This window comes from Mirounga leonina, unplaced genomic scaffold (genome assembly GCF_011800145.1).
Source record: "Mirounga leonina isolate KUSES-001 unplaced genomic scaffold, KU_Mleo_1.0 Mir_93, whole genome shotgun sequence".
Taxonomy (NCBI): Eukaryota; Metazoa; Chordata; class Mammalia; order Carnivora; family Phocidae; genus Mirounga; species Mirounga leonina.
In genome coordinates, this window is record NW_023270854.1 from 32,664,428 (window position 1) to 32,681,657 (window position 17,230).

Below are 17,230 nucleotides of genomic sequence, written 5' to 3' on the forward strand. Positions count from 1 at the left end.
AGTTCTTATATACAAAAAAGTAAAATTTGAGGTGGGTGCTTTTCAGAATATAGTTCTACTATTATTAAGATAAAAGAATCCATAAACTTCTGGGACTATTAGATTGGGTTCAGAGGGTCTGCAATTCCCTTTAAAAAGTATGCAAGAATTTATTTTTAGAGGATAATTTATTTCTTTAGTCAGATTTTCTTTCTTCTTCTTTTTCTTTTTTTTTTTAAAGTAGGCTCCATACCCAGTGTGGAGCCCTACGCAAGGCTTAAACTCAGGATCTTTTTTTTTTATTATGTTATGTTAATCACCAACATTACATCATTAGTTTTTGATGTAGTGTTCCATGATTCATTGTTTGTGTATAACACCCAGTGCTCCATGCAGAATGTGCCCTCTTTAATACCTACCACCAGGTTAACCCATCCCCCCACCCCTCTAGAACCCTCAGTTTATTTCTCAGAGTCCATAGTCTCTCATGGTTCATTTCCCCCTCTGATTTCCCCCCCTTCATCCTTCCCCTCCTGTTATCTTCTTCTTCTTTTTTTTTTTTAAACATATAATGTATTATTTGTTTTAGAGGTACAGGTCTGTGATTCAACAGTCTTATGCAATTCACAGCACTCACCATAGCACATACCCTCCCCAATGTCTATCACCCAGCCACCCCATCCCTCCCACCCCCACCAGCAACCCTCAAATTGTTTCCTGAGATTAAGAATTCCTCCTATCAGTGAGGTCATATGATACATGTCTTTCTCTGATTGACTTATTTCGCTCAGCATAGTACCTTCCAGTTCCATCCACGTCATTGCAAATGGCAAGATTTCATTCCTTTTGAGGGCTTCATAAGATTCCATTGTATATATATACCACATCTTCTTTATCCATTCATCTGTCAATGGATATCTTGGCTCTTTCCACAGTTTGGCTATTGTGCACATTGCTGCTATAAACATTGGGGTGCACGTACCCTTTCGGATCCCTACATTTGTATCTTTGGGGTAAATACCCAGTAGTGCAATTGCTGGGTCATAGGGTAGCTCTTATTTTCAACTTTTTGAGGAACCTCCATAGTGTTTTCCAGAGTAGCTGCACCAGCTTGCATTCCCACCAACAGTGTGGGAGGGTTCCCCTTTCCCCGCATCCCTGCCAACATCTGTCTTTCCTGACTTGTTAATTTTAGCCATTCTGACTGGTGTGAGGTGGTATCTCATTGAGGTTTTGATTTGGATTTCCCTGATGCCGAGGGATGTTGAGCACTTTTTCATGTGTCTCTTGGCCATTTGGATGTCTTCCTTGGAAAAATGTCTGTTCACATCTTCTGCCCATTTCTTGACCGGATCATTTGTTCTTTGGGTATTGAGTTTAAGAAGTTCTTTATAGATTTTGGATACTAGCCCTTTATCTGATATGTCATTTGCAAATATCTTCTCCCATTCTGTTGGTTGTCTTTTGGTTTTGTTGACTGTTTCTTTTGCTGTGCAGAAGCTTTTTATCTTGATGAAGTCCCAATAGTTCATTTTTGCCCTTGCTTCCCTTGCCTTTGGCAATGTTTCTAATGAAAGAAATTGAGGTAGACACAAAGAAATGGAAAAACGTTCCATGCTCATGGATTGGAAGAACAAATATTATGAGGATATCAATGCTACCTAGAGCAATCTACACATTCAGTGCAATCCCTATCAAAATACCATCAACTTTTTTCAAAGAAATGGAACAAATAATCCTAAAATTTGTATGGAACCAGGAAAGACCCGAATAGCCAGAGGAATATTGAAAAAGAAAAGCAAAACTGGCAGCATCACAATTCCGGACTTCAAGCTCTATTATAAAGTTGTAATCATCAAGACAGTATGGTACTGGCACAAAAACAGGCACATAGTTCAATGGAACAGAATAGAGAGCCCAGAAATGGACCCTCAACTCTATGGTCAACTAATCTTCGACAAAGCAGGAAAGAATGTCCAGTGGAAAAAAGACAGTCTCTTCAACAAATGGTGTTGGGAAAATTGGACAGCCACATGCAAAAGAATGAAACTGGACCATTTCCTTATACCACACACAAAAATAGACTCAAAATGCTTGAAAGACCTAAATGTAAGACAAGAGTCCATCAAAATCCTAAAGGAGAACACAAGCAGCAACCTTTTCGACCTCAGCCACAGCAACTTCTAAGCAAAGAGAGAGCCTAAAAGTAACATAGACCAGAAAGGAACACAGACAATATACAGTAACAGTCACCTTACAGGCAATACAATGGCACTAAATTCATATCTTTCAATGGTTACCCTGAATGTAAATGGGCTGAATGCCCCAATCAAAAGACACAGGCTATCAGATTGGATAAAAAATCAAGAGCCATCGATATGCTGTCTGCAAGAGACTCATTTTAGATCCAAAGACACCCCCAGATTGAAAGTGAGGGGGTGGAAAACCATTTACCATGCTAATGGACACCAAAAGAAAGCTGGGGTGGCAATCTTTATATCAGACAAATTAGATTTTAAACCAAAGACTGTGATAAGAGATGAGGAAGGACACTATATCCTACTTAAAGGGTCTATCCAACAAGAAGATCTAACAATTGTAAATATCTATGCCCCTGACATGCGAGCAGCCAATTATATAAGCCAATTAATAAAAAAAGCAAAGAAACACATTGACAACAATACAATAATAGTGGGGGGGACTTTAACACCGCCCTCACTGAAATGGATAGATCCTCTAAGCAAAAGATCAACAAGGAAATAAAGACTTTAAATGACACACTGGACCAAATGGACTTCACAGATATATTCAGAACATTCCATCCCAAAGCAACAGAATACACATTCTTCTCTAGTGCCCATGGAACATTCTCCAGAATCAATCACATCCTAGGTCACAAATCAGGTCTCAACCGGTACCAAAGATTGGGATCATTCCCTGCCTATTTTCAGACCACAATGCTTTGAAACTAGAACTCAATCACAAGAGGAAAGTCAGAAAGAACACAAATACATGGAGGCTAAAGAGCATCCTACTAAAGAATGAATGGGTCAAGCAGGAAATTAAAGAAGAATTAAAAAAAATTCATGGAAACCAATGAAAATAAAAAACACAACTGTTCAAAATCTTTGGGATGCAGCAAAGGCAGTCCTAAGAGGAAAGTATATAGCAATACAAGCCTTTCTCAAGAAACAAAAAAAGTCTCAAATACACAACCTAACCCTACTCCTAAAGGAGCTGGAGAAAGAACAGCAAATAAAGCCTAAACCCAGCAGGATAAGAGAAATAATAAAGATCAGAGCAGAAATCAATGAAATAGAAACTAAAAGAACAATAGAACAGATCAACGAAACTAGGAGCTGGTTCTTTGAAAGAATTAACAAGATTGATAAACCCCTGGCCAGACTTATCAAAAAGAAAAGAAAAATGACCCAAATAAATAAAACCATGAATGAAAGAGGAGAGATCACAACCAACACTAAAGAAATACAAACAATTATAAGAACATATTATGAGCAACTATATGCCAGCAAATTAGATAATCTGGAAGAAATGGATGCATTCCTAGAGATGTATCAACTACCAAAACTGAACCAGGAAGAAATTAAACTCAGGATCTTGAGATCAAGACCTGAGCTAAGATCAAGAGTCGGATGCTTAACCGACCTAGCCACTTAGACACCCCTTTAGACAGATTTTCTAAGGAGAGTGTACCACACCCCCAAAAGATAATATTTAAAATTTTCTATCCAGTGATGAGGAGTAGGAATAAGTCATGGAGTCTGAATGGGGGGGAGTAGGGTGCTGAAGGTAACTCAAATAGGTAGGGCACAGTCTGAAGAGAATTTCTAAAAGAAGCTTGACTTTTGAGACCACCTGGGTTTGGCTCCCATATGTCAGGAAGGTTTAGAGTGCCAAAGCAAAATGGAGCCTCTATTTGTGGCCTATGAGGCACTGGGAGGGAACCTATACTCCACTTCTTGAAACTGCTTCTTGTCCACACTGTCCTCTCCACACTATGCTCACCCTACACACATGTGAAACAGAAAGAATCCCTGAAAACCAAACAAACACACAATCAACCCCTCTGAGAACAGGCTGTGAGAGCACTTGCTGAACTGTAGTGCTCTGTTCCATAATAGCTGGGCCAGTAAGGTAAGGAAAATCAGCTCTGTAAGCCTCAGTTTCTTTGGTTAAACACGGAGATAATTTGAGTTTTTTCCTCAGATGGTTATTGTGGACATAAATGAAATAGTACACAAAAGGGATGTATCGTAACAGTTAAAGACAGTAGGTAGAATGTGCTCATTAGCCTCAATTCCCTGCTGAAACCCCACTGAAGTGACAAAAAAAAAAAAATCTTTAAAAAAATATACAAACTCACAAAGTGAACAAAGAAAAGGAAACATTAGCAATAACATTTTGGAAGGTGGAAAGTCGATAGATATTAAATAATCTATCGAACCTCCAAAAGCTGTGTTCAAAACTGGCAGCAGCTAAGAAGCAATTCGATTTACATCAAAGAAACCCTAAAAACCTCTAGAATTGGTGGCACTCTGGCAGAACTGTTAAAAATCTCAAGAACTGGTGGTATCTCTGGGAGGAGGTTTATACAGGACTTAAAATAAGAAAAGTGGATAAAAGTGTGTTTAGCAGTCACTTCTCCATCTCTAGGAGTCCTGGGAATACTGCAGTGTTGGTTATCACAATGACTAAGGGAGGGGGGCTTCTGGCATTCAGTGAGCTGGGATCAGCAATGATCACTAAATGTGACACAACAAAGAATCGTCCAGCCCCAAAATATCAACAAACCTCTCCTACTGAGAAATATTGATTTAGAGTCTTCCCAGATTCCTTCTCCTACTTGCATAGGTGACTAACTACCACCTCTCTCCCCATTAGAAGATTGGAATTTTGTGTTCTGAAGAGGGTACGCAGTGATCTAGACTAGACAATGTCAGTCACAGTTGTGGGAGGGTACACCATTTTGCACACCATGATGTTGGTTACTATTAAAACTCCTAGTCTTTTTTTCCAACCTAACCACCCAGAATTTCAGCCGATTTGCTGCCCTACAGGCAGAAGAAATCAAGAGATTTCTCTGGAGAATCTAACTAGCTCGTGGGAAAAGTTCTAAATGTGCTGACATAGATGATTGCTCAGTGAAACAGACAAACTAGATTACCCTGAGTGAACATTACAGTTGATGAGTACCACCCACGAATTCAGAGGTTCCAGTAAGTGTCTTAGTTTACACTCATGAATGCAAGTAGACAGCAAACAATAGCCAGGAGAGAAGCCAGAAAAATAAACAAATAAGAACAAATGGGTGGGAAAAGAGACTATGCAAGAAAAATAAATTTAAAAAAAAAAATCTCCAATGTCCTTATAGAGGAGAAAGAAGTTCGGTGTCCAAGTAACTGTAGAGAGATAGATAATCTAGGAAATAATGGGATAATTTTTAAAAACCCATTAATAGAACAAATATGACCTTTAGGGAATAAAAATTATAATAAGAGAAATGAAGAATGTAATAAAAAGATTAAAAGGTAAATTTGAAAAAAGTCAGAAAGAAGAGCAAAAAACTGAGATGAAAAATATTAGAGAAACAACATGAACATTGGTACAGGAGTTCCAATGACTGCATAGCAGAGTTCAAGAGAGAATGAGCAGAAGAAACAGAGAAAGGAATAAAACAAAACAAAACAACAACAAAAAACTCTGGAATCATTCTTAGAACCAAGAAAATTGGGTAGCCATATTGAAAGAGCCCATGAAGGGCCCACAAAAATGGATGAAAATACATCTATACAAAAACACAGCATCTTGAATTTTAGAACGAGAGGGACAAACAGATTATTTTTAAGCTTCTGGAGTTAAAATGGCATCCGATTTCTTAAAATGAAATAAACAAAGAAAACTGAAATAAGAAAATGGAAAAATGTTTTCAAAATTCTGAGATAAAATTATTTCCAACCTAAAATACTATACCTAGTCACTATCAGTCAAGAGTGGAGGTAGAATAAAGACATTTAGGCATGTGAAATCATAAAACCTTCCCTGCTAGGCACATGGTCTTATGAAATGACAGCATGACATGCTTTGCCAAAAACAAGAAAATAAACCAAAAATGGAGATGCGGCATAAAGGAAACACAGGTTCTGACCCAAGAGAGAGGCCAAGGAAATCCTCAAGGCAATCGCAAAAGGGAAATTCCAAAAGACAGCTGGACAGCAGTTCTTGCTTCAATTCCAGATTGAAGGAAGTCAGGAGATGCCCACAAACATTGCTTCGAGAAGGTGACACAGAGGGAATACCTAAAGGATCTTAATATACTGAAATACAATTTCAACAGAACGAGGGAAGCATGGAATAAATTAGTGAAAATTAATAGAAGATTTGTAAATTATTAAATATAGATTTAATCCAAATTATCACATAATCATTTTTGGATGATGGAGACACAAAAAGAGTACATATATTTGAGGGCAAAATGGGGTGAGAAAGATTGTGTTAACATCTCATCTTTCTAAAGAATCAAAAAGTAACTATATAAGCATATTATTTAGAGATGTAAAGAAAATTGCAAACAAGTCTATTAAAAGACCCCAAATCATTTTCTTTGGGTAACAGAAAATGTGCGGATGAGGGAGGGGTCAGAAAACTGCCTTTTTTATGATGATTCCATAAAACTTTGGGGCATGTTTATTGTGATTTTAAAAATAAAAAGTAGAAGCATGTGGAACATTGATAAAATAAAAATTAAATTTAAAAAATTTATAGTATAGTATAGTGCCAACACATTGTAAGCTGTCAATATTATTCCTCTTGATATGAATAATTAAAGAACTGTAAGGGTTTGTTCTCTTAAGCACCTTAAATTTTCCTTTTTGGTATTACTTATATTATTCATTTTCTCAGGAAACCGGTGTGTTCCAGGGCAAAGAAGTATATTCCAATATACCATTGCTTGAATAATCACAAAATCCCAGTCACTCAGAGATTAAATTAATATGTTTGATAGTACTATACTTTATGTACAGTTAAAATGTTGAATTAATTTTATGTGTGTGTATGGTGAGAGAATAAGGAAGATATGTAAGTTAATATTGAGCTAATACGAAGTGTGCCCATAATGTAAATAAGACTCATTTTTTTCAGAATATCACCAAAGAATGGTTAAGATCTATAACAATATTTTAGTGCATCAAATGTAAAATAATGCTTATCTCATTTACTCTCACAACATTCTATCTTAACAACCACTATTCCTATTTTAGCGTAGAGATTACTAATAATATTAGATTATACCCATTGACTGTTTTCTATGTATAAGACCCTATGTCAGTGCTTCTTCTAAATTACCTCATTTAAACCATTTTTAAAATGAGTAAACTTAGATTCAAGAAGGCTGGGTAATTTGTCTATGCTCAAAGCTAATATAGGATGCAACCAGTTTCATAATCATTGTTTAGACCCTGTGCTCTTTAGTTCTCTATATATTTCCCCTGCTGTAATTAACTCTTTAATCCTATCTTCTAGGGAACAAAAATGAGTGTTCAGTGGGCTCTATTGTCCCAAACAAGAGTGTGGAAATGGTTTCAAGGACATACAGAGTGAATCCAGTAAGAAAGCTGGGAATTCATATCAAATTCCTTAATCTTTGTAACTTTTCCATCCTTTCCATCTTGGCTATCACTTGCTTATTTTTCCATAATGATTGTCATAAGGTTCAGAGTGGAATAAGGACTGCTGAGGAGATGGGGTATCATTGCACAGCTAGTTTTGTTAATCAAAGTGAATGTTGACCTCACTAAAGTGATGACATTAAGACATTGGTAGAGAATAAATTGATAAATCCTGAAGAAACTGATAAATCCTAATTTGTTTTGCATAATTCTGATTTCTCCCTTAATGTCTAGATGCATCAGGATGGCTAATGACCAAAGGCGGCTGACATCAGCTAGGTTACTCTGTCTACTTGGTTTTGTAGTGGCTTTTCTGAGATGGATATTCTGTGATTGGCATTAATATGTATCACAAAGATACTCACAACTTGTGACCACACACATAGATCTTTCCACATGCTTCTTCCTCAGACTGCCTTTTCCTTGATTTTCTAATCTTTCCCTTCATTCTCTGGGTCCATCCAGTCAAGTCATTTGCTACTGCCCATCTTCCTGTACATGGTGAGTTGCCAGATGCACCACACTAACCTCTGACTAGTGAGGGGATGCCCACTCACCACTGTTATGGCAGCCCATGAGGAGGAATGTATTGTAGTTACAATCTATTTGGGATTTGTGCTCGTATACTGAACCAATCAACCTATGAAATAAACAGCCTTTTCCCTCCCATGTTAGCTGGTCATACAGGGTCAGCCTCATACCAGCATAGGTATGGGCTGAGGAAGAGGCCCTGGTGCAACCATAGTGGATGACACAGGTATCTGGGACACCTACTGAGGCAGCTTGCTTGTGACCTCCACATCTGCCTATGATTTATCCTAGATGTACTACTTTTCTCTTAAAATAGATCACTGTTGGTAATGCTCAATCTCACTAGATGGTGGCATAGAGAATCAAGCTCCTGATGGGCACTTCTGGTCCCAAGCCCACTTCATAACCCATGGTCAAATTTTTTATCTCCTGCCTTATATCAAGCCAGTTTTCTGAAAGGTGTAAAATTTTCTTTACAGCTGATATGGTCTTGCTCCAGAAACCTAGTGAGCTACATTGTGATTCTCCTACTAGGGCTTTCCATATACTACATACAACATCTGTTTCCAACAGAAATACTGCTCATACCATAGGTTGCAAAATCCTTTCCAATTCTGGACTGCACCAAAACTGGCATCCTTTAGTGTCATCTGATATACATGTCAAAGAAATATTCCCAGGTGCAGAAAATGTTTCTAGAACCCAAAAAGACCTACCAGATATTATGCCTCCTTGTTAATATAGGGGGTTGAGGAATGTAATGATATCTCATGCCCCGGAATGTTGGACCCTGAAGACTTTATCAGTGTGGCAAGTCTCTGAGTCCTAGGAAGGCCTATAGTTAAGAACTGTAAAGGTTGTAAGATTTTATCCTATTCGCAAGCTAAATTGTGACAGCTTTGTAGATGCTGGATAAAGATGCAAAACTCCTGGATCAGAGATGAAGAATCATGTTACTCACCAAATAGCATGAATATCGTGTTTGCCTGTTTTCCTTGCCACCAAAACATATTGGAGCAACATAAAAAGACCCAGGTAAACTCTGCACACACAGTAGGTTTGCATCACAGCTGAGGTACCCAAGGTTAGGGAACTGAAATCTTTGAGACTGCGTAGTAAGCCTGCCTGACCTCTGTCCAGAAGGAGACTGTCCATATTATCAGGGACAGTAAACAAACCTACCTTTTTGCTCTGGAGAGAGAGACACTATATTTTCCAAGTCTCATTGGTATACAAAGATTCTTGAAAAGATAGTCCGGTACAAATGCAGTCAGTGCTCTGCTTGGAAACAAGCAGAAATTCTAGAGACCATGGAGAGTTGTCTCCCAAAAGGCCTTCCACGTACTCGCCACTTCTTGTTCATCTGGTCTGATCTCTTTGGAGAAAGACTGAAAGCATCATTACCATATATATTTCCCATGGTGTTGTAGGGTTGTTTTCCCTAGAAATCCAGTTTCTCTTTCAGTTAATGGATTGCAGAAGAAAAAAACCTAGAATTTGGGTGAGGGAATCATGACTTTTTTTTTATTGAGGCAGCAGCCCTTACCTTTCTGATGATCCATATTTGATTTTCTCTTTTTGTATGCATTAAGCAATATTTTTGTTGGCAGCCTATCTTGCCCATAGGGATGTCTTGCTCTATGAAACATCTCTGTAGTTCTCTACAGGTATGGATTTTCTGGCTGTCACTATGGTTTTGTTGCTTAGTATAATAATTGCACTCACTTGTCTTCTTATTGTTGAACACTGAAGCTTGACATTTACTATATGGTGATCCTGCCAACCCCATTTTTCAGCAAGCCTCCTGTATAATAGCATCTCCTACCATCATCTATGATCTACACAGGACAGCCACCACTGAGCTTCTCAGTGGTGCTGTATCACTTTCATCAGTGTCCTCTTCACCGGTGTTTCTCTCTGGGTCCTCCTGCAGAACATGAACATCTTACAGTCTTTCTAGTTTTATGTGGAATATCCAGTGTCTGAGTCTATTGATCCCTTCTTTCACCCATCTGCCACACTAGTTTTGTCATTCCTCTGTCATTTGTTATGGGCATTCCTTTTTCCAAGTTTCCAAAGGCAATTCTAGCAATATGTTAGCATTGTGTCCCAGGATCCTTTCTAAAATGTTAAATCTTAGGGGCACCTGGGTGGCTCAGTCATTAAGCGCCTGCCTTCGGCTCAGGTCATGGTCCCAGGGTCCTGGGATCGAGCCCCGCATCGGGCTCCCAGCTCCGCGGGAAGCCTGCTTCTCCCTCTCCCACTCCCCCTGCTTGTGTTCCCTCTCTCGCTGTGTCTCTCTCTGTCAAATAAATAAAATCTTTAAAAATAATAATAATAAAATGTTAAATCTTAAATTATGGAAGCATGCTTCTATATCAATAAGGTCTCAATTACCCAACTTTAAGCTCTATCCCCCAGAATCATCACCTCAGGATCTGTTCCAGACATACTTCCTGACTCCTCCTGTATATGGAGGTTAGGTTTTTCAGCTCCTTCAAGGTAAGATCCCTTTTATCTCCTAGAAGTCCCAATAATTCTCGAAATAGGTTGTAAGAGCTGGTTGTCTTTGATGGCAGAAACTTCTGCATCATCATCAGGCAGGCGAGGAGTGTTAACCTTTAACACAGATGAATAGACCACGTCTAAAGTCCAGACTATTCAAGGGAATCTGGGGACTCAAGTCTGTATGCTTCAACTCAGACATCCCCAGTCTCTTCTCATGGGCCCACTACTCCTACTAGGTTGAGAATTCAACTCTGCTATGCTTATAATTAAGTCTTAGGCCTGATCCTCAGTCTTTTCAGCTCTTATGACAAGGATGCTGTCTGGGATTTATGCTTAGCCTTTGGTGATGAATCACCCTTAGTCTTTCCTCATCTTTCTCCAAGACATACATATTCCTCAGCATCGCCATTAAATTCCATAGCTCTTATAATTATCATTTCCCCATAATTTCCAAACACTGCCAGTTCATCCCTTTCTATTGACATACGATCTCAGTTTGACACCTATGAAAGTTTTAACAATTGCTGTACTAAAATGCCAGAGGCCACCAGTACTCCTATAACTACTGCAAGCGGTTGAATTCTCATTGCCACATTACCTGCAGCTCCAAAATCTCACTTTCCAAGGGCCTTCTTTTTAGGTCATTCTTGGTACCAACTATCATAGATTGGCTTTCAAAGAAACAGACTCTGGGATGGAGATTTGCATTTATTGGAGAGTGTTCTCAGGATCCAATACTCATGGTTAAGTGGAGGAACAGCATTTGACAAAAGAACTCTGAGAGATGGGATTGCTCTATAGAGTTGTTCAGATTTTCAGGCAAATAAGGTAGACTTTGACCAGTCATTGGACGCATGCTACCAACAGAGAGGGGGCAAGACCTTGGGTGAATTGGGCTCTTCAGACAAGGGCCATTCATAGAGTGGGTCTCAGCTTAAAACTGCCAATCCTTGACTCTCCCAGCATCTGTGGGAGTGAGCACTTCATTCCTGAAGGGGAAAATCTGAATAACACAACACCACATCCACAATAGCATAATTTAACCATATTCTATAGCCTACAAGAAAAACAAACATTGCAGAAATACACTAATGGTTAAATTCCATGTTCCTTTAAGACTTCATATCTCCACTTTATACTCCGGATTCCATGTCCTCTAGTTGTCAAAAGGATTTTGCTCCTTAATGATTCTTCTTACTTTAGCACCACCACTGTCACCACTTAATTCCAATTCTTTATCCCTAATGACTATATTATTCCATGTGCATGCAAACATATTCTAGCATCTTCTCTTTCCTGTCAGTAATGGAGGAAAGAAAAAAGAGAGACAGAGAGAGAAACAGAGTAAAATAAAAAGACAAAATTAAAAATTAAAAACTCGCATACATCCCTTTCAGTCATTTCCACATTTCTCTGCTAAGTTCTTGAAAGATTTATCTAAAATCTGTCTCCTTTTTCTCCTCCTCTCTCTTAATAACTTCTTTCCTCACCCTACTGTAAAAATCTGTTGCCCCTTCATAACATTGAAACTGCTCCTAAGAAGGTCTCTGACAACTATCCTATTGCCTATATCAATAGTTATTTGTCTTTACTTACTTTAATTAACCTCTCATTTAAAATAATTAACCACTCTCGGGGCACCTGGGTGGCTCAGTCGTTAAGTGTCTGCCTTCGGCTCAGGTCATGATCCCAGGGTCCTGGGATCGAGCCCCGCATCGGGCTCCCTGCTCCGCGGGAAGCCTGCTTCTCTCTCTCCCACTCCCCCTGCTTGTGTTCCCTCTCTCACTGTGTCTCTCTGTCAAATAAATAAATAAAATCTTTAAAAAAAAAAAAATAATTAACCACTCTCTAGGGAGCCTGGGTGGCACAGTCGGTTAGGTGTTGGACTCTTGATTTCAGCTCAGGTTATGATCTCAAGGTCCTGAGATTGAGCCCCACATCAGGCTCTGCACTCAGCATGGGGTCTGCTTGAGAGTCTCTCTCCCTCTGCCCCTCCCCCACCAACTCACATGCTCTCTCTCTCTCAAAAACAAATAAATAAATCTTTAAAAAAAGATAAAATAGTTAACACTTCTCTTCATCTTAAAACTTTTTCTTCTCTCCAATTAGTGACAATACATTATCCTGGTTTTCCTTATTTTATAATGACTAATTTTTAGAATTTACTTTCCTGAATATTCCTATTGGGATGGACCACTGAATGTTGGAATGCCCCAGAACTTAGTCTTGACATCCTTCCATTTAATATGTACATTCATTTTTTTAGAAATATCTTCTAATTATCAGGCTTTAAATACCCTCTATATACTTTTAACACCCAAATCTCTATGTCTAGATCTGACTGTTCCTCTAAATTACAAAAGTCTAAATTACAAAAATTATTCCTTTCTGTACTTGGCATCTGCACTTAGGTGTCTAACTCAAACTCAAACATGGCTAAAACAGAACCATACAATTGTTCCCTTTTTGAAATGTCATTAAGTAACTTAAGCTAAAATATAATTGTCACTCTTTATTCTAACCTTTCTTTCACCTCCCATATTAACCAATTTACCATTACCAAAACTAGCTGATTTTTCCCTCTGAATCAAAGCTTAATATCTCCACATTTTTATCTATTTTCTGTATGGCCATCTTTGTTCAAATCATTGCCATTTCTTGGACTAATTTGATCAGACTTTGTTCCTTAACTGTTGCTCCCTCCTATAAATTATGCCACAAACAAAAGCCAAGATCATTTTGGAATTGTAAACCAAAGAATGTTTTTCCTTTGCTTAAAATCTTCCAATAGCATCTACCTGCAATTAGACTAAAATATGAACTCATATTTTGGAACACACAGGTAAATATGATGATGATGTCTTTTCCATATCATCTTATGTCTTACTCCTCTGTATTGGCTCTTTTCCAGTCAGAGCCATGCTGGCCTGGAGTCAGTTCTTAGATCACCCCATGCTTGTTCTTTCCTAGGGCCACTGCATTGGCAATGCCATCTGTTTTGGATGACCTCTCAGTTTTGACCACTACCAGCTCTTATAATCTTATAATATAATAACTGAATATTAATAATTCAGCTCCATTTCACCACCCTATATAAGGAAGTTATCTCAATACTTTCTACCAAAACATGCTGTATATGTGCCATGCACATAATAACTTCTAAATATTTGTTGCAGGAAAGACTAGAGAGAGGAAGAAAGGGGGCCTGGTAGGGGGAAAAAAGGAAGAAAGAATATAGTTTATTCACTAAATTTTGTCTGCTGACGTTAGTTGCAGTAAAAGGCTAATGGAAGGTGCATATCATTGCAGATATTGAAATATACTTGATTTTACTGCCTTAAAATTTTTTCTTCTAGAATTACTTTAAAGATTAGCAAAGACGGACTATTTCTGGCAATGGAGACATTATTATATTATGCATAGAGATGTTACTATGCTCAATGAAAGCATTGGATATAGCATTGGATTTAAAATACTTTTTAAGTTAAAGTATCTTCATTGAATGTGATTTAAATGTCATATTTCTGAGGTAAGGGATTATATTATTTTTTTCTTTCTGCTATTACACTGCCTTGCAAGTAAGTATGCTTAACAAATATTTGCTTGAAAACTAAATGACTATATAAATTCACACAACTTATCCAAAGTTCACTTGATTTTTTTTGAGACACTCACCATAAAGCTTTGGTCATTTTTCTGCCAAACTGATATATGAAGTTTCTCTTTCAGTATAGTGGAATGAATCCCTATTAGACTAAAGGTCATGTAGGTAGCAACTGTGAAGTCTGGATGCACACACACATACATACACACCCACACAATCCCTGAGATTTAACAGTTTTTAGAAGGGAGTTAAACTTTAGAAAAAGGGACCAGCACCCTTTTATTTCTTATTAATATGGCTGCAGAATTAGGGAAAAACTGCCTTTGCAGAAAACCATAAGATAGCTGATATTCCTTTTAAAGGAATTGCTTTGCATTGGCACAAACTGGAGGACAAAACCCAGGGCAACAGCAGAAAATAGAGCAAATCTTAGGAGGAGAGAATTAGAGAAGGATAGCTCAAAAGTCTGTGTATGAACCCTAGCCCAATCTCTAGCTGAATCTTCAACCAGATATGTGGGGGCAGAATGAAATCAGCTCTCCACAGAGGCTATAAAGTAACGGAACTGCAATTTGAGCAACCCCCCACTGCAAACAAGACAGAGTTTGTAGTTTGAGACTAACCAAATTAATTGCGTTCTGAAACAAAAAATGAAAACGTACACATCCACTGGAGGAATGTAACAGAATCCACGTTCTCAACAAGATAACATTTAAAATGTCCAGGATCCAATATTGAATTACTTAACATATGAAGACAAAGAAATAAGAAAGTGTGGCTCATTTTGAGTGAAAAGATAATCAACAAAAGCCAACCCTAGTTGACACAGATGTTGGAATTATCAAACCAGGGTTTAAAGAAGCTATTATAATTTTATTCCCTGAAGTATAAGAAGATATGCTTCTAATAAATTAAAAATTAGGAAACCACAAGAGATAATTGACAATTATATATATTGAATGTTAATGTATAAATATATTAATAATACATAATGATATGTAATATTAAATGATTAAATATATATTAAAATAGTGAAAATTTTAGAAATAAAATAAAAATTAAAATTGACTAGATGGGCTTACTTGTGGAATGGACACGACAGAGCAAAGAACAGTAAACTAGAAGATAGCCTAGTAAAAATTATACAATCTTAAGGAGTGAGAAAAAATATAGAAAAAATTTTTGAAGAGTTCAAGGCACTATGGAGAAATATTTAAAGTTCAACACATGTATCCCTGAAAGGAGAGTAAGAATAGGGGAAAGAAATAGTCAAATAAATAATGGACCCAAACAGCTCCATTTGGGGGGAAAGCAGAAATTTTCATATGCTCAAAGGTTAGATAAACCCAATAATAATATATATATGAAGAAAATCACACTTAACTATATCATAGTAAAACTGATAGAAATAAAAAAGAGAAGAATATCTTAAAAGCATCCAGAGAAAAACAATGCATTACATACAGTTAAACATCAACTGAAATCATTGGGAATGTTCCATTGGAAAGAATGGGCACCAGAATAGAATGAGACAGAGTACTTAAGGTGCTGATAGAAAAAAAATATAATAAAAAATTTGCCAATCCAGAATTTTATATCTAGTGAAAATATTATTTAAGAAATAAGACACTTTCAGATAAAACTTAGAGCATTCATTGCAAGTAGATCTGCACCATAAGAAATGCTATCAGAAGATCTTTAGGCTGAAAGAGAACTAATACAGGAGGGAAAAAATCTCCAGGAAGAATGAAAGCATAGTTAAGTGAGTAAATATATTTCTAAAACAACTTTTCTCTTTATTTTAAATTCTGATTATTATAAATGTTATATATATGTGTATACTATTATATAACATATTATCATTATATTGTATATATATAACATTTTCTTGTGGCATTTATAATGGAAATAGATACAACACAAATGACAACTATAGCAAAAGGAGAAGGGAAGTATACAGGTTAAATGTTTCACTGTTTCTGTTGAGGTGGTACAATATTCAAGAAAATCAGACCATAAAGGTTAAAGATGCATACTGTAACAACTACAGCAACCATTAAAAATAATGCAAACAGTTATATCTAAAAAGAGAGAAAAATTAAATACACTCTGAAAAATATTTATTTCAAGAGAAGGTAGGAAAGGGGCTGCAAATGAACAGCAACAAGAAAATACAGGAGACAATAGGAAAACTAATAATAAAAGTATAGACCAAAATTCAACCATACTAGTAATTGCATCGCATATGCTATGCAGCAGTGAGCCTGAGAAGGTTGGAGTGGCTATATTAACATAAGACAAAACAGGGCGCCTGGGTGGCTCAGTTGTTGAGCGTCTGCCTTCGGCTCAGGTCATGGTCCCAGGGTCTTGGGATGGAGCCCCGCATCGGGCTCCCTGCTCCGCGGGAAGCCTGCTTCTCCCTCTCCCACTCCCCCTGCTTGTGTTCCTGCTGTGGCTATGTCTCTCTCTGTCAAATAAATAAATAAAATCTTTAAAAAAATAAAATAAAAATAAGACGAAACAAACTTCAAAACGAAGAATATTATCAGAGAGGAAAAAGGGATACCTCATAATGATAAAGGGTCAGTTTATCTGAAAGTCATAACAATCATAAACGTGTATGAACTAAATAACAGTGCTTCAAAATACATGAGGTAAGGGGATAGAATTAAAAGAAAAACAGACAATTCAACAGTTATAATAGATGATGTGAACACCTTTATTTCAGCAATTAAAAGAAAAATCAGACACGGATGAACAGTAAGTACAAAAATGATCTGATCAATATGAAACACCTTGGCCTCATTGATATGTATGGAACACTACACCCAAATAGCTACGGTAAACACACTGTCTTCCAGGGTACATGGTACACTTGCTGAGATTAACCATATGTCCATACTGGGCAGATAGATTTTCC